We start from the raw sequence: 20,270 nt of genomic DNA, 5'->3' as shown, positions 1-20,270 counted from the left end.
CCTTGATTCTATCATATCAAAATGTTTAGAAATATCCACTGACCCAATTCCAATGAAACCACTCTCGATAATTTTCATATAACCAGAGATGTCCTAGAAAAGGCAAATTAATATTTTTAGAGCACTTTTATTTTCTGCCTTGTTGTGTTGCTTATTATGGTTGCTTTCGACGATAGTTGACGAAGTAGACGAAATGCTTGGAGTTGGACCAGAGATATTTGAAGACCTCGAAGACTTTGTTTAAACAGGCAAGCAGCCCTTTGACCATGATGAACCATTTTACATCATAATAGTATTTTCATTGCTTCGCTGAGTGCATGATATACCTTGAATGGCAACCTTCTTAGGCTTGCCTCCGTTGCATACTCCCTTGATACTTGCATTGTTCATCACTCTACCCTTGCTTAGAGTTGTGTTGGTGGGTTGTAGAAATATGCTATAGTAAATGGCTACGCAAAGTGGGTCAGGGTTATGCATGGAAAGAAACAAGTGTGGTTTGACATACTTGCAAAAAGCCCCAGTGGTTGCCACTTATGTGTAATGCCCCGATCCGTTGCGCCAGGTGTCACCCAGTTATTCGCCGTCCTTGAATTCTCATCTGCTTGCGTGTTGCATTTTGCCATGTCATCATCTTCATTGCATCATCATGTTTTTCAAAACTTGCATCCGAGCATTTTCCCCGTTGTCCGTTTTGCAATCTAGCACTCCCAACTCCTCCGGCGCACCCCTCTTGTTTTCTTTCTTGAGCGGGTGTTAAATGTTCTCGGAATGGACCGAGGCTTGTCAAGTGGCCTTGGTATACCACCGGTAGACCACCGGTCAAGTTTCGTTCCATTTGGAGGTCGTTTGGTACTCCAACGGTTAATCGGGTAACCGCAGAGTCCGTTCATGTGTTGCAGCAAAACCCCTCTTCAAATAGCCCCAAAACCCCTCTAAGTCTCCTCCATGCTCTCGGTCGTTCGTTCACAATCGCGTTGGCGAAAACCGCACCCCGTTTGGACTCTCCTAGCTCCCTCTGCCTATATATTTGCCCTTTCCCCCGAAATTTCGCGGATGAAACCCTAGCGTCTTCCACCTCGCACCGCCGGACAAATCCGTCCGCGCCGGACATGTCCGCCGCCGCCTCCCGACCTATCACGGTGCGCCACGTCGCCCTGCCGGCACTCTCTCTCCTCCCTCCGCCGCCGGGCCCGCAGAGCCCAAGATCGGGCCCGTCCCGGGCCGCGCCGGGCCCGAGGGAGCCCGCGCCTCCGCCGCCGTCCTCCGGCCCGCCGCAATCGCTCCGGCCGCCGCCTCCGCCGGAAGCTCGCCGCCGGGGCGCGCCTCCGGCGCCCCGCCTCGCCTCCGTCCGCCCCGCCGCCGTCAGCGTGCGCCTCTGTGGTGACTAGCACAAGCATGCAAACTAGACTTAGTAATTTCTCCAAGTCCTTGTCTGCTGTTATTTTGTTATCATGAAACTTGATGCTATAGAGAGATCCATGCATATTTTGGAGATGTTCAGTAAGGATGTTTTGTAGATATTGTTGTAATTGATCCACTACTGTCCTTGTTTGCAATTATGGAGTGGCATAGAATGACGCAATCTTGCTCTACTTTTGCTATAAAATATTTCTGGCAGATTGTTTACGTGTTATTCAATTTTGCCAAGCTTGTTGTAGTTGATCCATTCATGCTATGTACTTGCTCTTGCCATGTATAGCTTCATAAACATGCCATCTTGCTGTAGGTATTCTTGTTTTGTCATGCATTGCTTTGTGGTGAGTGCATCAAGCTCACAAAGATGCCTTCATAATGTCTGTTCCTGCCATGCTCTGTTTTCTGCTGTCTGAAACCTGATAACGAAACTTGCTATGTTTACATGGTTGCCATCATATCTTCTGGTCCTTTTTGGCTCATGTTCTGTAAGGGACATTTGTTATATGCTTTGAGTAGATTCATGCCATGCCTTTGTTTGCTATGATCTGTTCTTGTAGCATGTTGCTTGATAGCTCTCAACATTGCAACTTGATGTTATTTCTGCCATGTCCAGTATTTCTGCCAAGTCTGTGAACCTGTTATTATTTGCAATCTTGCCATGTCCTTTTGAGCATGTTCTAGTGATTTCTGGAGATAGCTCAGTGTTCATGTTTTGTTGTGCTTTACCTGTACATCATGTCCATGCCTGTTTTTCGTGTTGAGTTGCTTTAGCATATTGTTTTGATGATTTCTATATGCCTAGTTGCTATTTTGGGCAGATTGTTGCTATGTCTTGTTTGGAGTGTATGTGTTGCACCGTTGCTCCGTTTCGAGCATGCTCTATATGAAACTTGCTTAGATTTGCATGTAGTTTCATATTATCATGTTGCATCCTTGTTTTGAGGTGTTTGCTTGATGTTTGTATGCATTTTGCATCAATGCCATGTTTACCTTGTTTTGCTCATATCTTCTAGGTCGTGGCTCCGAATCTAATGAACTTTATATGTAACTTGACTAGAATTTCGTGTAGATCATCTTGGTGCATCTTAACTTGATGTTTAACAACTTGAACATAAAGTTTATTCAGTTCTGGACCAATTTCGAAATTTGCATATGAGGACTTACCGTATTTGTTATATGTTGTTTCCGGCCTCATTTAAACTTGCCTTGACGTGTTGTTCTTGTATGCATCATCTCTCGTCATGAGTAACCTCATATAGCCTTGTCATGCATCATTCTTGGTTGAGCATCATGCCTTGTTCATGTGTGGTGTGTTTACCTTGTTGTGTGCTTCTTCTCGATAGTTCCCGTGTCGTTGCGATCGTGAGGATTCGTTCGTCTTCGTGGCTTCATCTTCTTCATGGATTCGTTCTTCTTCCTAGCGGGATTTCAGGTAAGATGACCGTCACCTTAGATCTCATTACTATCATTTCTATGCTAGTTGCTTCGTTCTATCGCTATGCTGTGCTACCTATCACTTGCTCCTCAATCCTCCCAAATTGCCATGAACCTCTAACCTTTTTCACCCTTCCTAGCAAGCCGTTGTTTGGCTATGTTACCGCTTTACTCAGCCCCTCTTATAGCGTTGCTAGTTGCAGGTGAAGATGAAGATTGCTCCATGTTGGATTATGTTTATGTTGGGATATCACAATATCTCTTATATATTTAATGCATCTATATATTTGGTAAAGGGTGGAAGGCTCGGCCATATGCCTGGTGTTTTGTTCCACTCTTGCCGCCCTAGTTTCCGTCATACCGGTGTTATGTTCCTTGATTTTGCGTCCCTCACACGGTTGGGTGATTTATGGGACCCCCTTGACAGTTCGCTTTGAATAAAACTCTTCCAGCAAGGCCCAACCTTGGTTTTACATTTGCCTCACCTAGCCTTTTTCCCTTGGGAGTCGCGCTCTCGAGGGTCATCTTTATTTACCCCCCCGGGCCAGTGCTCCTCCGAGTGTTGGTCCAACCTGTCAGTCGCCGGTGGCCACCAGGGCAACTCTAGTCTGGCCTACCGGAAGCTTGGACAATCCGGTGTGCCCTGAGAACGAGATATGTGCAGCTCCTATCAGGATTTGTCGGCACATTCGGGCGGCTTTGCTGGTTTTGTTTTACCATCGTTGAAATGTCTTGTATCCGGGATTCCGAGACTGATTGGGTCTTCCCGGGAGAAGGAATATCCTTCGTTGACCGAGAGAGCTTATGATGGGCTAAGTTGGGACACCCCTGCAGGGTATAAACTTTCGAGAGCCGTGCCCGCGGTTATGTGGCAGATGGGAATTTGTTAATATCCGGTTGTAGAGAACTTGACACTGGACCTTAATTAAAACGCATCAACCATGTGTGTAGCCGTGATGGTCTCTTCTCGGCGGAGTCCGGGAAGTGAACACGGTTTCTGGGTTATGTTTGATGTAAGTAGGAGTTCAGGATCACTTCTTGATCATTGTTAGTTTCACGACCGTTCCTTTGCTTCTCTTCCCGCCCTCATTTGCATAAGTTAGCCACCATACTTGCTTAGTCCCTGCTGCAACCTCACCACTTATCCTTTTCCATACCCATTAAGCTTTGCTAGTCTTGATACCCATGGTAATGGGATTGCTGAGTCCTCGTGGCTCACAGATTACTACAACACCAGTTGCAGGTACAAGTTTTGCGTTGATCATGACGCGAGAGCGATGTTGCTTATTTTGGAGTTCTTCTTCTACTTCTTCTTCGATCAGGGGATAGGTTCCAGGACGGCAGCCTAGGCCAGCAGGGTGGATGTCGTTCGAGTTTCTGTTTATGTTTCATCCGTAGTCGGATGTTGAGCTTATATATGATGTATTGATGTATTCTTGCGGCATTTGTATGCCTTGTATGTATCCCCATATATTATGTAATGTTGATGTAATGATATCCACCTTGCAAAAGCGTTTCAATATGCGGGTCTATCCTTGGTGGGACCTTCGAGTTCCTTTAGGATAGGGTCGCATATTGGGCGTGACAAGTTGGTATGAGAGCCTCGACCGACCCTAGGAGCCCCCCTTGATTGATCGTGTAGTTTGGCCGTTGTTGAGTCTAGAAGAAAAAAAATTCGGAGTCTAGTTATATCGGAGAGTAGGAATTCTTTTTAGTCCTCTGCCCCTTCGTCGCTCTGGTGAGAAATCTTGACGTAGGTGTTTTGAACTATTCCTCTCCCCCTTCAAATTTTTCTTAGGATCACGTGGTTAGTTTTCATTCGTTGTCCATCCTTTTTCAATCCGGCGCATTTCTCTTCGAGTGTTTTCGGTCCTCGTCATCTTTTGCGAGATGAGTCCTCAGTTATTTCTCTTCCGATGTTGTTTCCTTGTCCGAAGTTGTCCTTGTGTTTCCCACCCGCCCACCCTTCTTCTTCTCGGAACCGGAGTCTGTAATCGAGTATCCATTCTACTCGTGCGAAATATTTGCATTCTCTCCTCAATTATTTCAACCGGTGCTTTTCTCTTCAAAGCTATTCGTCGATTTCCCCTTCCAAGTTGCCGTTGTTTTTCCCGCCATCCCACCCCTTTTATTCCCGGAGCTTGAGTCTCTTTCGAGCATCAATTTCATTCGTGCGGAGTATCTTCAGTTTTTCCTCAATCATTTCAACCGGTGAATTCTTGTCAAGTTCATCATTGATTCGTCTTGTTTTCTTCTCCAGTGGATTCAATTTCCAATTTTCGGTAGTGATTATATTTTTCCTCGGCTCAAATGTTTTCCCGTTGCTCGTTCCCCTCTCGTCATTTAATCGTTCCGGACTGATGAAGACATCTCAGGAGATTCGTCTGTGTTCAAATTAATTCGAGGTTGTCACCTCATTCAAATATCTCAATTGTTCCGGTGTATCATCTATCTCTGCAACAATCATTGTCAACGGTGTTTCCTTTTAGTGGGCCCTAACCCACAGGTCTTTTCCCAGGATCTTACCTGACTCTTCTAATTTTCCCAGAGTTATTCTCAAAACCCTTTTCGAAGTTTGACGTAAGTATGAATTTCATCAGTCAGACGCTTTCCAATTTCAAATTATTTAGATTGTTGGCTCAACCTCTTCGCTTTTCATTCTCCCGGAGTATCTCATCAATTTTGGCGTTATTTCTCGTCATCGTTCTCAACATTGAAGACCGAAGTAGAGTTTCTCTTAAATCTTGCCCGTTCTATCGGGGATTCGCGATGCTAGCTTCTTGTTATCCTCTCAAATTGTTTCTAGTCGTGCAATTCTTTTCATCCATCCGGAGTATTGCAGGAGCTGTTTTCCGTCTCAATTATTCGGAGGTCATCTTTTCGAAATATTTCTTTGTCCCAAGTTTTCAAATCCGTTCTCCGATTATTCGATATTCATGCCTTTTCGTTCGTCTCCATATTCTTCCGGTGCTGCGTTCAAGTATGCTTCAATCAGCTCGCGATCTATTCTTTCAATTGCATCTTGACTCCCTCTTGTATATTCGTGCTTTTCTTATTTTTCCCGGTGAGTCATCCTCCTTCGTCAGTCAATTTTGAATTCTAACGGTGGTTCGTTCAAGATACCTTCTGTTCTTATCATATCAATTAATTCGTTCTTTCCAAATCCTATCGGGGTTTCATGAAGACTTTCTCAAGTTTTGCGATATATCCCCCCCCTTAAATCTTTCCAACGCAATAAGTGGTATGCAAATCCATTGTTTCCCATCAATTTAATTGGTGGAGGATAAGCATAACGTCATCCTTATTCTTCTTTCTTCAAGTGGTTTTATCTCTTCTTTTCGGAGACTGTTCATCTTATCTAATTCTCGGTTCAAAGTGTTTTCATCTTTTCTTTTCCGGAGTTCAAATTACTCTGCCATTTCATCGGAACCTCCATCTAAATCACCGCAAGGCTCATCTTATTCTTTCTTACTTCATTTTATCTCGTCATCCTTTTGTTACCGGAGTTCTTCACGGTGGCTCGTTATGATTTAATTCATTTCACAAGTGTTCATCAAGATTCTTATCAAAGGAGCTCAAGTATCTTTCTTTCTTGCGTCTCGAAGTGCAATTAATTCTCCGTATTCGTCTGAAATGGATTTTTGCATTTCTTTATTCTTCTCATCTTTTCCTTCCGCTCGTGGTCGGTTATCACCTCAAAATCTTGAGATGTTACCTATAAGACGACAACAAGATTATTCTTTCATTGTTGATTTTCTCAACAATTCCGTTCAATGTTTCCTTCTAAGGATGCTCTCTATGTCATTCATGGTACAAGTTGTCATCTTCTTCCACGTTCTTCTCATTCCACTATTTCAAGTCTTCCGGAGATTTTGTGTTGTTCCTCTAGTCAAGTATCGTTCCATTTCTCAAGCTCGTGTTCTATTCCTCCATGTTTCAGCCGGAGAGCTGCCTAAATCCTTTCAGTCTTATTCCTTGAGCTTTTGCTTCTTGTCTCTTTCAACATTACTCTTTACTACTCGAGTGTTCTTGATTTTGTTAATCCTCACTCTTTTGTTCTTATTTAACTTCATCCTTTTTTCCTTCCGTCTCGGTCCTAAGATCTCGGGACGAGATCTCTTGTTAGTGGAGGAGTGTCGTAACGCCCCGGATCCGTTGCGCCAGGTGTCACCCAGTTATTCGCCGTCCTTGCCTTGTCATCTGCTTGCGTGTTGCATTTTGCCATGTCATCATCTACATTGCATCATCATGTTTTTCAAAACTTGAATCCGAGCATTTTCCCCGCTGTCCGTTTTGCAATCCGGCACTCCCAACTCCTCCGGCGCACCCCTCTTGTTTTCTTTCGTGAGCGGGTGTTAAACGTTCTCGGAATGGACCGAGGCTTGTCAAGTGGCCTTGGTATACCACCGGTCAAGTTTCGTTCCATTTGGAGGTCGTTTGGTACTCCAACGGTTGACCGAGTAATCGCAGAGTCCGTTCGTGTGTTGCAGCAAAACCCCTCTTCAAACAGCCCCAAAACCCCTCTAAGTCTCCCCCATGCTCTCGTTCGTTCGATCACGATCGCGTGGGCGAGAACAACACCCCGTTTGGACTCTCCTAGCTCCCTGTGCCTATATATTTTCCCTCTCCCCCGAAATTTCGCGGATGAAACCCTAGCGTCTTCCATTTCGCGCCGCCGGACAAATCCGTCCGCGCCGGGCATGTCCGCCGCCGCCTCCCGACCTATCACGGCGCGCCACGTCGCCCCGCCGACACTCTCTCTCCTCCCTCCGCCGCCGGGCCCGCGGAGCCCACATCGGGCCCGCCCCGAGCCGCGCCGAGCCCGAGGGAGCCGGCGCCTCCGCCGCCGTCCTCCGCCGGAAGCTCGCCGCCGCGGCGCGCCTCCCGCGCCTCGCATCGCCTCCGTCCGCCCCGCCGCCGTCAGCGTGCGCCGCCGCCGTCCCGCCGGTGTGCCTCGCCGTCCCCGCGCCGCCTCGCTGGATCCCTCCGGCTGTCGCCACGAGTCGCCGCGCCGCCGCCTCCCGCGGACGCCCGAGCCCCGCGCCCGCCGGACCTCGTCGTCGCCGGTGCCGCCTCCCCACCGACCCTCTCCTCCGTCCCCGTCCACCGGCGTCGCCCTCCTCCCGCCACTGCTCCGGCGAGCGCCGGCCCGAGCCCGAGCCGAGCCCTCGGCTCGATCTGGAACTGGTCAACGCCGAAGGTTGACCCCGAGCCCCCTCAAAATATCACCGTCTGGGAACTTTTACATTCTAGTGCACTTTTCATCATGCCATAACTCCATGCATGCTGCTCCGTTTCGTGCGTGTAATATGTCAAAATGTTCGCCTCGTGATGCTCTTCATGTTGTTCCATTGTGCCATATTCATTTGAGTCCATCATGATGCCCAAATGATCGTTGCAAGAGTGCTAGTTGCTGTTATCTGCTGTTACTTATCAGAACTTGGTGATTTGTTATTTTTGTATCATTTAATCTGTGCATCTTCTGGGCATGATCTCTACATGTGTTTTGTTGTATGCCATGTCATCTTTCCAGAGGTGTATGCCATGTATTTTTGTGATCTCTATGGTGACTAGCACAAGCATGCAAACTAGGCTTCATAATGTTTCTGATTTCAGAGACTTGGTAATTTTGATGCTATTTTGTCTGCTGTTATTTTGTTGTCATGTAAACTTGATGCTACAGAGAGATCCGTGCATATTTTGCAGATGTTCAGTAAGGATGTTTTGTAGATATTGTTATAATTGATCTATTACTGTTCTTGTTTGCAATTATGGAGTGCCATAGCATAACGCAATCTTGCTCTACTTTTGCTATAAAATATTTCTGGCAGATTGTTTACGTGTTATTCAATTTTGCCAAGCTTGTTGTAGTTGATCCATTCATGCTATGTACTTGCTCTTTCCATTGATAGCTTCGTAAACATGCCATCTTGCTGTAGGTATGCTTGTTTTGTCATGCGTTGCTTTGTGCTGAGTGCATCAAGCTCACAAAGATGCCTTCATAATGTCTGTTACTGCCATGCTCTGTTTTCTGCTGTCTGAAACCTGATAACGAAACTTGCTATGTTAAATGGTTGCCATCATATCTTCTGGTCCGTTTTGGCTCATGTTCAGTAAGGGACATTTGTTATATGATTTGAGTAGATTCATGCCATGCCTTTGTTTGCTATGATCTGTTCTTGTAGCATGTTGCTTGATAGCTCTAAACATTGCAACCTGATGTTATTTCTGCCATGTCCAGTATTTCTGCCAAGACTGTGAACCTGTTATTATTTGCAATCTTGCCATGTCCTTTTGAGCATGTTCTAGTGATTTCTGGAGATAGCTCAGTGTTCATGTTTTTTTGTGCTTTACCTGTACATCATGTCCATGCCTTTTTTTCGTGTTGAGTTGCTTTAGCATATTGTTTTGATGATTTCTATATGCCTAGTTGCTGTTTTGGGCAGATTGTTGCTATGTCTTGTTTGGAGTGTATGTGTTGCACCGTTGCTCCGTTTCGAGCATGCTCTATATGAAACTTGCTTAGATTTGCATGTAGTTTCATATTATCATGTTGCATCCTTGTTTTGAGGTGTTTGCTTGATGTTTGTATGCATTTTGCATCAATGCCATGTTTACCTTGTTTTGTTCATATCTTCTAGGTCGTGGCTCCGAATCTAATGAACTTTATATGTAACTTGACTAGAATTTCGTGTAGATCATCTTGGTGCATCTTAACTTGATGTTTAACAACTTGAACATAATGTTTATTCAGTTCTGGACCAATTTCGAAATTTGCATATGAGGACTTACCGGATTTGTTATATGTTGTTTTCGGCCTCATTTAAACTTGCCTTGACGTGTTGTTCTTGTATGCATCATCTCTCGCCATGAGTAACCTCATATAGCCTTGTCATGCATCATTCTTGGTTGAGCATCAGGCCTTATTCATGTGTGGTGTGTTTACCTTGTTGTGTGCTTCTTCTCGATAGTTCCCGTGTCGTTGCGATCGTGAGGATTCGTTCGTCTTCGTGGCTTCATCTTCTTCATGGATTCGTTCTTCTTCCTAGCGGGATTTCAGGCAAGATGACCGTCACCTTAGATCTCATTACTATCATTGCTATGCTAGTTGCTTCGTTCTATCGCTATGCTGCGCTACCTATCACTTGCTCCTCAAGCCTCCCAAATTGCCATGAACCTCTAACCTTTGTCACCCTTCCTAGCAAACCGTTGTTTGGCTATGTTACCGCTTTGCTCAGCCCCTCTTATAGCGTTGCTAGTTGCAGGTGAAGATGAAGATTGCTCCATGTTGGATTATGTTTATGTTGGGATATCACAATATCTCTTATATATTTAATGCATCTATATATTTGGTAAAAGGGTGGAAGGCTCGACCATATGCCTGGTGTTTTGTTCCACTCTTGCCGCCCTAGTTTCCGTCATACCGGTGTTATGTTCCTTGATTTTGCATCCCTCACATGGTTGGGTGATTTATGGGACCCCCTTGACAGTTCGCTTTGAATAAAACTCTTCCAGCAAGGCCCAACCTTGGTTTTACATTTGCCTCACCTAGCCTTTTTCCCTTGGGAGTCGTGCTCTCGAGGGTCATCTTTATTTACCCCCCCGGGCCAGTGCTCCTCCGAGTGTTGGTCCAACCTGTCAGTCACCGGTGGCCACCAGGGGCAACTCTGGTCTGGCCTACCGGAAGCTTGGACAATCCGGTGTGCCCTGAGAACGAGATATGTGCAGCTCCTATCAGGATTTGTCGGCACATTCGGGCGGCTTTGCTGGTTTTGTTTTACCATCGTCGAAATGTCTTGTAACCGGGATTCCGAGACTGATCGGGTCTTCCCGGGAGAAGGAATATCGTTCGTTGACCGTGAGAGCTTATGATGGGCTATCTTGGGACACCCCTGCAGGGTATAAACTTTCGAGAGCCGTGCTCGCGGTTATGTGGCAGATGGGAATTTGTTCATATCCGGTTGTAGAGAACTTGACACTGGACCTTAATTAAAACGCATCAACCGCGTGTGCAGCCGTGATGGTCTCTTCTCGGCGGAGTCCGGGAAGTGAACACGGTTTCAGGGTTATGTTTGACGTAAGTAGGAGTTCAGGATCACTTCTTGATCATTGTTACTTTCACGACCGTTCCTTTGCTTCTCTTCCCGCTCTCATTTGCGTAAGTTAGCCACCATACTTGCTTAGTCGCTGTTGCAACCTCACCACTTATCCTTTTCCATACCCATTAAGCTTTGCTAGTCTTGATACCCATGGTAATGGGATTGCTGAGTCCTCGTGGCTCACAGATTACTACAACACTAGTTGCAGGTACAGGTTTTGCATTGATCATGACGCGAGAGCGATGTTGCTTATTTTGGAGTTCTTCTTCTACTTCTTGTTCGATCAGGGGATAGGTTCCTGGACGGCAGCCTGGGCCAGCAGGGTGGATGTCGTTCGGGTTTCTGTTTATGTTTCATCCGTAGTCGGATGTTGAGCTTATATATGATGTATTGATGTATTCTTGCGGCATTTGTATGCCTTGTATGTATCCCCATATATTATGTAATGTTGATGTAATGATATCCACCTTGCAAAAGCATTTCAATATGTGGGTCTACCCTTGGTGGGACCTTCGAGTTCCTTTCGGATAGGGTCGCATATTGGGCGTGACATTATGCCCCTCGGAGATGATGATGAACTAGGTCACTACTTGGTGGAGAAGTAGTGTACCGAGGCTTGATAAAAGTATTGTTTACAGAGACGGGTTAGATTTAAGATTTGTCGACTGTCCCAACCTTACATGCGCAACCACTCTACCCTTATTTGGGAAAGGGCATTATTGATTACCTAGGCCGATACTTGCTTGGAGCCCGCATTACTAGTGACTGGAGAGTCGTTGTTGCGCTCTCTCGGGACGGGGTCATGCCAGGTAGGGCGGCCATGACTGTTTTCACAGGGCACTGGACACACCGTTGGTACCCCGTGCTTGTGGTATGTGATGAATATGGGAGCGAGGCTCCACAATTTTAAGATGTGAAATGTTGGGCACAGGGGTTACTACCAATCGAGTGGACTCTATGTTAGTGTCGTCTAGGGAAAGATAGTGATCGGGTGCTTACCGCGGGTACTTGAGGTACCGCGGGTCGTGGATGACACGGAAGTTCCCCGGATCTTGTGGTTAAAGTGTGCAACCTCTGCAGAGTGTAAAACTATTCGAATAACCGTGTCCACAGTCAAGGACAGTTGCATGGTGCTGCTTAGACTACGTCCATATGTTTCTAGAAAACAATACGGTTTGGTAAATCTATTGACGTGATTTGTGAGGATGTCACGATGAGCTTGAGCATGAGTTGTTCACAACTCTCTCTCGATGTTGATGTCTGTAACCTCCTGATACTTGTTGCACACGCATTCATATCCTTGATAAATGTTGATCATACATGCATGAGAAAAACTAGCTTTTCGCAAAAATGCCAATTTAGCAGTAGTGCCTTGCATAATTATTCTGTTATCACCCTTGGGTTGCTTGCGAGTACATACAAAGTACTCATTGGCTTGCGACTGGTTATTTTATTGGCCAGGCACGAAAGAACAGGATTTGATGAAGAATACTTCGGTGACGAACGCGCGAGCTAGGACGCTTCCCAGTCAGAATGCCTGTAGGGTTAAGGCAGACGGCATGGGTCCAAGTTACCGACGAGGATTTCCGCTGCGATGTTATACTCAAGACTTGACCATAATGGTCCTACTTGTGTAATACGGTATGTATGGATGTAAGACTCTTGTTATTCAACTTCTGTGTGTTCAGTGAGCATTGATCTCTGGGATCACTGTACACATGCATTCGGTGATCACAACTTATGAGTTGGGGTCCCCACAGAGCTGGTATCAGAGCCATCCAGACTGTAGGAAGCCTTAGTTAGCATGGTCGTTAGTTAGGGTAAAACTATTTTCAAAACTATCGCTAGTTTTCAAAAACTATCTATACTTCTCTTCCCCTTCTCAGTTTTTTGAAAGCTAAAGTATACTTTCCTTATTGATCTCTTCCACCTTCAAAGCTTTTGGTCGCTAGAACCCTTATGCCCCTGACCACGGGATCCCTTGTAATCCTCAAAGGAGTACACCTTGCCAAACACTCACCCACCTCTTCTGAACACAACATTGGCGACACCAGAGCAAGACGATGCCAACAGAAAATACATCTTCGGGGAATGAGGACATGAAGACCCAGAGGATGGTGATACTTTTGAATTTGCCCCAGGATGATGCAACCTTGGCCTACGATGATCAGGGCATAGGATATGCAAGATAATGATATACATCGCTAACAGAGCAACCATGTCCTTACTGTTGTTGTATCGGCAACCACCGGTGGATGAGAACCTCGCCATTAGGTCCGCCTCACTATAGTGAGCAGGAAAACGGTTCTCTTCATCCCCCGCTCTTGGTGTCGATGTTGTCATCAACATAACCGACATGTTGGACCTCTACTATGCTTTGTTAATGTCATTGCATAAAGGATTACCTACATGGTACCATCGACGCCTTAAAAGACAAAAAGGGGTCGTCATGATGAAGGAGACAACAGAAGACCGAGTCAATGCCCTGCTACGAGAAGCCACCTTCACCCCACCACTTCAACGGGCGAGAAGTTGTTGAAGAATCTTCAGGCTCAACCCGGATTGTTTCATCGGACAACTACAAGAGACGTAGCAACACCTAAGGGAAACCCAGAAGACTGCACGAGGCACGGAGCAAAGCACGACTACTGAATCCGAGAACCCCTAGGGTAGGATGAGTCATGTACCCCCTATGCGCAGTCGAGTCTGTATGATGGTTCGAATAGAACCACGATTGTGTGTTGCTTGTTTTTATTTGTTTGAGTTTTGATATCAGTCGCCCTTTTTGCCCTAGGCAACAAGTACGCGACTATATCACCTTCCTTTTTTTCTTTTGTTTGGCCCTTTTTGCACCTGTTTGTTGCACTGGCACTATAGAACCCCCTTTAGGCATTCCCCTCCTCTATGCGACTTTTCCCTCTCATCTCTCTCCTCAACTGAAGACCGGCAAGACAAGCTACACCAAGGATTCTGCCTCAGCAACCAACTAGCAATGAAGACTTCTGCTACAATCTCCACTACCAAGTGCAACCCATAGAATTATGTTTAACCGTCAAGATTAGAAACCCATTCCTAGACCCTTCGAGACTTCACAAGATACCCCAGCTCGAATCCTTAACCATGAGCTTAACCTACGTAATCACAAGAGAACAAGTTAAGCTACAGTAAGCCTCGCTTATCACTGGGTTCATTATGGAACTAGTGGGCATAGTGAACGAGCACGTTATCATCTTAAGATAGCACCAAACTAATGATGCCATAGGGAAGACCAATTTGAGGATATAGGAATAGAGGACAAATGACTTGATGAGTTTATATCAATGACTTTGAGAAATTTTATGAGACTATTTGGTGGATTATGAGGCTTTCATGTTGGTAGATGACTTGGTGGGATCAGTTAATAGAGTAGCATGACTCTCATTACCCCTGAGTAAATTGGACAATTATGATTGCAAGCTAAAATTCTCGGGAGTATAAGGATTTGACTTAGCCAAGGGGACATTCATAGAAGATAGTTGATATTACAATAATGACTTGGGGGGAAAGTGTAGAAATCTCGTTGGACATGAGATCAGGATTTAAATAGGTGATCCTAGTGGAGTATAGGTGGTGAGTAAGTCTACAAGGTTCGGAGTAAATTGGATTTAGACTGATGATCTCGATCATGATACCATGTTTCTCGGTGGACGATAAACTAGGAGATTCGATTAATTGTCGGAGTTGATTTAGGATTCTATATAAGCTTGACCTTGGAGTTAACTTGACCATGATAATGGAAATTGGTGGACTGACTATAGTAAGGTAGCCCTTTCCAGTATTTGTGGATTATAGTGCATTAGAAGATCGTGTGGAACACCATAGACATTGGATTTATGGAACCTATGGATCATGTAGTTATTAGTCTAGTTAATGGGCTGTGGAGTTGATTCATAGGAAGGCACCAAGATCTTGGAGTGGCATACGACGTGTTTCCTTAGGATAGAGATGCACTATCATGGACCTTGGATCAATAGACTGAGCACTTGGGTTGTGGTGATTAAATTCAAGCTTAGCAGCTTATATGCTCTACCCATGGATTTTTAGGGGTAGCCATACATATGGGTTCGGGGATCGTAGACATATACGATTTCGTTAGACCTCCTCTCGGGAGCCATGAGGTTATGAATCACATGAGTGATGATTGGAGTTGACCTATACAGAATGATGCTTTCAGCGGTATAAGGTGATCTGTTTGGAGGACTAGATAGAACAATTGGTATCTCAGAAACTGTGCTCAAGGATAAGATGATAAACGTTCACTCGCACCCTAGAGTCCTTGAAACCCTAAAGCCCTACCAAGCCATAACATGGTCGGATCCTGACCTTGGGCTTTTGCTCTAGATCAATAAGACCTTGTCCAATACTCAATCGTGACCACCACCAATGCCTCAGCCCACTCTACGTACCCCATATACTTCATAGAGTACTTGGGCAAGTTAGTTATCATCTTTAATTGAGGACATGCATGTCCACCTGAAGATGGAAGAAGAGTTGTTCAGCTGGTTAGGGAACGTATGAAGACCGCCATGTCAAGGAGGATGAACTATACCAACCACCATCGTCAAGAAGTGAACTTCCTCATCGAAGACCGTGCGTATCTGCAAAACCACTCCTATTAAAGAACCGAGCATTTCCATGTCAAAAGGAATCTCACACCAAGATTTATCATCCCCCTTCGAGATCACTACAAGACGAAAAGTAGACAACTACCAGCTGGAGTCACCACCTGAGTTACCCACTGTGCGTAATGTTTCCACATGGCACAACTCCGGAAGTGTTTTCGACTTCCTAGCTAGCCCGATCACTAACAAGGGCATCGATCACCGAGCCATCGACCCCCAACCCAACCTGACCAATGCAAGAAACCCCTTAGCAACTTGGATCAAGCAGAACATCATACACAAAGCCACACCATCAAGTACCCCAAGGTTCAATGGAGCACCAAACGGAAGCAGAAGCAGTATGAGGACGTGAAGACTACCCCAAATCCAAGTTTCTATAGACCTTTCCGCGCCTAGTCTGGGAATCTCGGGGACGAGATTCTTGTAAGGGGGGTAGGTCTGTCACACCCTGATTTTCATGCCACAACACTTAAGCTAATGAATCATGATAAAATGTGGTTTGACAAAAACTTTTGAGTGTTTTGTCTTTGCTTTGATTGAATGTTTGACTGCTGTTTGCAAGTGCTCTAAAAATCAAATAAATTCTCCAACTCTTATACTCCTTCCCATTGATCCAAAAACTTTTCCCAATGATCATGCCATCTGTATAGGACATAAAAATAATATCTTACAAAAATAATTTGGCCAAATAGTATTTTCAAAAATTAGTTTTCCAAAACCCCCTTAATTGAGATTTGCACAGCAAGTACTTAATTAAGGGCAGTAAAAATCTTTCCAAAAATATATTTAACTCCTATTAGATATAGGACACCCAGAAACCACAAAAATATAATTTTAGAAGTTATTTTCCTATTTTATTTAAAGGTTTTTTCTGAAGTCCAGAAATGGTCTTTAATAGGTTAAAATTATTTTAAAGCTTCAAAAAAATATTTGAGAAAAATCAGGGAAACTCAGTGGACATACATTTTCCATATATAAGAGTTTCAACACATGGTCATGTTCAAATTATTGGTCAAACCCTTCAAAAACCCTTTCTGGATATTTCAAGCTTTTGAAATATTTACAAAGGAAATATTCCCCAAAAATTACAAGAAAATTCTAGCATGCCACATATGACATGTTTGATGATCTTGCCAAGTCTCATGTCATGGAGAACAATATAACAGCATCAAATCCCCTCAAAACCATTTCTGTCCATTTTGAAGTTTGAGCAACTTTACATTGCCAAACATGTCCAAATGTTCTCAAACCTTGTGAACATGCTAAAATGGTCTATTCATTCATCTATACGAAGTGGCACAAGTTAGAGAACAAGTTAACTTGATCAAAGTGCCCCAAAACCCTTCCTATCCAGAACCAAATTTGAACAACTCTACATTGGCAACTTTCTCCTTTTGATCTCAACTTTGGTGGATATGTTCATAACCTGAAATGATGACACTACACCAAGTGGTGCATCAAGGAGAACAGATTTGCATGACTAAATCTTGGGAAGTCCATTTTTGTTGATTTCTAGGGTTTACAAAAGTTGCATTGGCAACCTTGCCCAAATGGACTCAATCTTGGTGGAACCACTTGTTTTCTCATGCCATTTGGCCCTGTCAAGCCTTATGACAAGAGGAGTTCATCTTCTTTCCCAAATCAACAACAAACACCTTCTGCCATTTTTCTAAAAACACCAATTTGACCCCTTCCACTAATCTCCACGAGTTCTACTTTTCACCACCACCCCTACTAGCTCCCCTCTTCCTCTAGTGTGCTTCCCTGACCGAGAGGCAATGATGAAGGGGGGCAGGGATCCACTTTTCTTCTTTGGACAGTAGCAATTTTCACTCTCTCTCCACCCCTCCTCTACTCTACTGGCTCCTCTGGGCATCCCATGCCACTTTCCCATTGTTTACTTGCCCCTGCAGCCCCTTGTCACAAGTGGACGCGCGAGTGCGCGCGGAAAAGCCGCGGATGCCGGCCATTTGTGCGCTCTGGAGCGCCTGGCAGAGCACCCGACCATTGACGTCGCGCTCCCCCACCACCTCGAGCCTCCCCCTCGCGCCAGTCGAGGTCCCTCGACGTTAGCAACACGCCACCGTGCAGGCCGCCTCGTCTCTCCCTCTCTCTCACCTCCTGCGGCACGTGCCCAGAGCCGCCCGGCTCGGCCAATGCTCGAGCAGCTCCTATGGCCGCGTGCAGCTCGCCCCGCTTCTCCTCTCTCTTCCTGGTGCCCCACCCAACTCCCACGAACACTGTAGACAGCCCCGAGCCTCCTCCCGTGGCCACTGCGGCCATTTCCGCGGGTGCCCGTAGGCCACGTCCATGGTGAGCCACGGCCTCGCTATATAAGGCCGTTCGAGGCCTCTCTCTTGAGCCCTTTCGCCCTCTCTCCCTCCCGTTCGTCACCCAGACCCGGCCATCCCTCTCCCCGTGCCCTCCATCCACCACAATGGCCGGAGCATCGCCGTCGGGCTCCGCCTAAATTCGAGCTAACCCAAGCTCTCGTTCACCCCCTAGCCACTCCAACGCCCTCATACCTCCACCGCAAGGCCCTCCATCGCCTCCGTTCGCCCCCGGGAAGGCCAGGCGCTCACTGCCAAAGATGGCCGACGGCCTCCTCCGCCACCATCCAAGCCGTCGCCACTACGGCCATCCTCGGCATGCGTGAAGCACATGGATGGGTGCGGCGTGGCCTCCTGAGCACGCCGGTGGGCGGAGCGTCGCCGGACCTGCTCTGTAGCGCCGGCAATCGCCAGCGGGAGCCGGTCCCACCCTCCCGCGGCCGGAGCGCGCGCGGGAGGTTGAAGATGGCCTGCTGCTGGGCCCCACGCGTCAGCGATCCAGCAGGCGGGCCCGACCGTTTAAGTGGAAACGGCTTCGGCCGGATCCGCCTCCCCTGCGCGAAGGCGCACCCCCGCGAAGCCGCCTTCGACATCACCACCTCTGCCCGCGCAGCCGAGCCACTGGGCCGGCCCACGGTCTATCTGTCGCCCCGTGTGCAGGATAAGGTTAAAGCCTTATTTCCTTTTTCTTTTTTCCAGTCAACTTAAAAAATCTATAAATAATTCAACAGAGCTCCAAATTTGATGATTCAAATTTGTAGTAGTTCATAAATTCATGATCTATCACATGGTGCTGTTTGCACATTTTTGCAGGAAACTTTTCTTCACACATATTTCGTGAAACCCTATTTTCCTATTTCTGTGATGAACTTTAGAAAATCACAGAGAGCTCAAAATTGATCCAAATGCCATGATTCAAATTCCTAGATGCTTCTAAGTTCATAAATTAGTTTATGAACATTTTTATTAATACTTTCTGTACCACACAAAATAATGAACCATTTCTTCATATTTTTCAACTTTGCAAATTCATAGGAAAATCATTTGAACTCCAAATCCAGTGAAACCAACTCCTAGATGCTTCTAAAATCATGTTTTGTTAAATGGGTGCCTTTGCTCATTTTTCAAAAATATATTTCTGTACACTTCTTGCAAATCCATAAACCCGTTCATTCCATCATACCAAAATGTTTAGAAATATCCACAATTCCAATGAAACCACTCTGGATAATTTTCATATAACCAGAGCGTCCTAGAAAAGTCAAATTAATATTTCTAGAGCACTTTTATTTTCTGCCTTGTTGTGTTGCTTATTATGGTTGCTTTCGATGATAGTTGACGAAGTAGACGAAATGCTTGGAGTTGGACCAGAGATATTTGAAGACCTCGAAGACTTTGTTTAAACAGGCAAGTAGCCCTTTGACCATGATGAACCATTTTACATCATAATAGTATTTTCGTTGCTTCACTGAGTGCATGATATACCTTGAATGGCAACCTTGCTAGGCTTGCCTCCGTTGCATACTCCCTTGATACTTGCATTGTTCATGACTCTACCCTTGCTTAGAGTTGTGTTGGTGGGTTATAGAAATATGCTATAGTAAATGGCTACGCAAAGTGGGTCAGGGTTATGCATGGAAAGAAACAAGTATGGTTTGACATACTTGCAAACAGCCCCAGTGGGTGCCACTGATGCCCCTGGAACATGATTATGAACTAGGTCACTACTTGGTGGAGAAGTAGTGTACCGAGGCTTGATAAAAGTGTTTTTTACAGAGACGGATTAGATTTAAGATTTGTCAACTGTCCCAACCTTACATGCGCAACCACTCTACCCTTATATGGGAAAGGGCATTATTGATTACCTAGGCCGATACTAGCTTGGAGCCTGCATTACTAGTTACGGGAGAGTCGTTGTTGCGCTCTCTCGGGATGGGGTCATGCCAGGTAGGGCGGCCATGACTGTTTTCACAGGGCACCGGGCACACCGTTGGTACCCCGTGCTTGTGGTATGTGATGAATATGGGAGCGAGCCTCCACAATTTTTAGATGTGAAATGTTGGGCACGGGGGTTACTACCAATCAAGTGGACTCTATGTTAGTGTCGTCTAGGGAAAGATAGTGATCGGGTGCTTACCCCGGGTACTTGAGGTACCGCGGGTCATGGATGACACGGAAGTTCCCCGGATCTTGTGGGTAAAGTGTGCAACCTCTGCAGAGTGTAAAACTATTCGAATAGCCGTGTCCACGTTCAAGGACAGTTGGGTGGTGCTGCTTAGACTACGTCCATATGTTTCTGGAAAACAACACGGTTTGGTAAATCTGTTGAC

This window comes from Aegilops tauschii, chromosome 4 (genome assembly GCF_002575655.3).
Source record: "Aegilops tauschii subsp. strangulata cultivar AL8/78 chromosome 4, Aet v6.0, whole genome shotgun sequence".
In the NCBI taxonomy this organism is placed as follows: Eukaryota; Viridiplantae; Streptophyta; class Magnoliopsida; order Poales; family Poaceae; genus Aegilops; species Aegilops tauschii.
The sequence above is the reverse complement of the archived record's forward strand: the minus strand, read 5'-3'. Positions refer to the sequence as shown.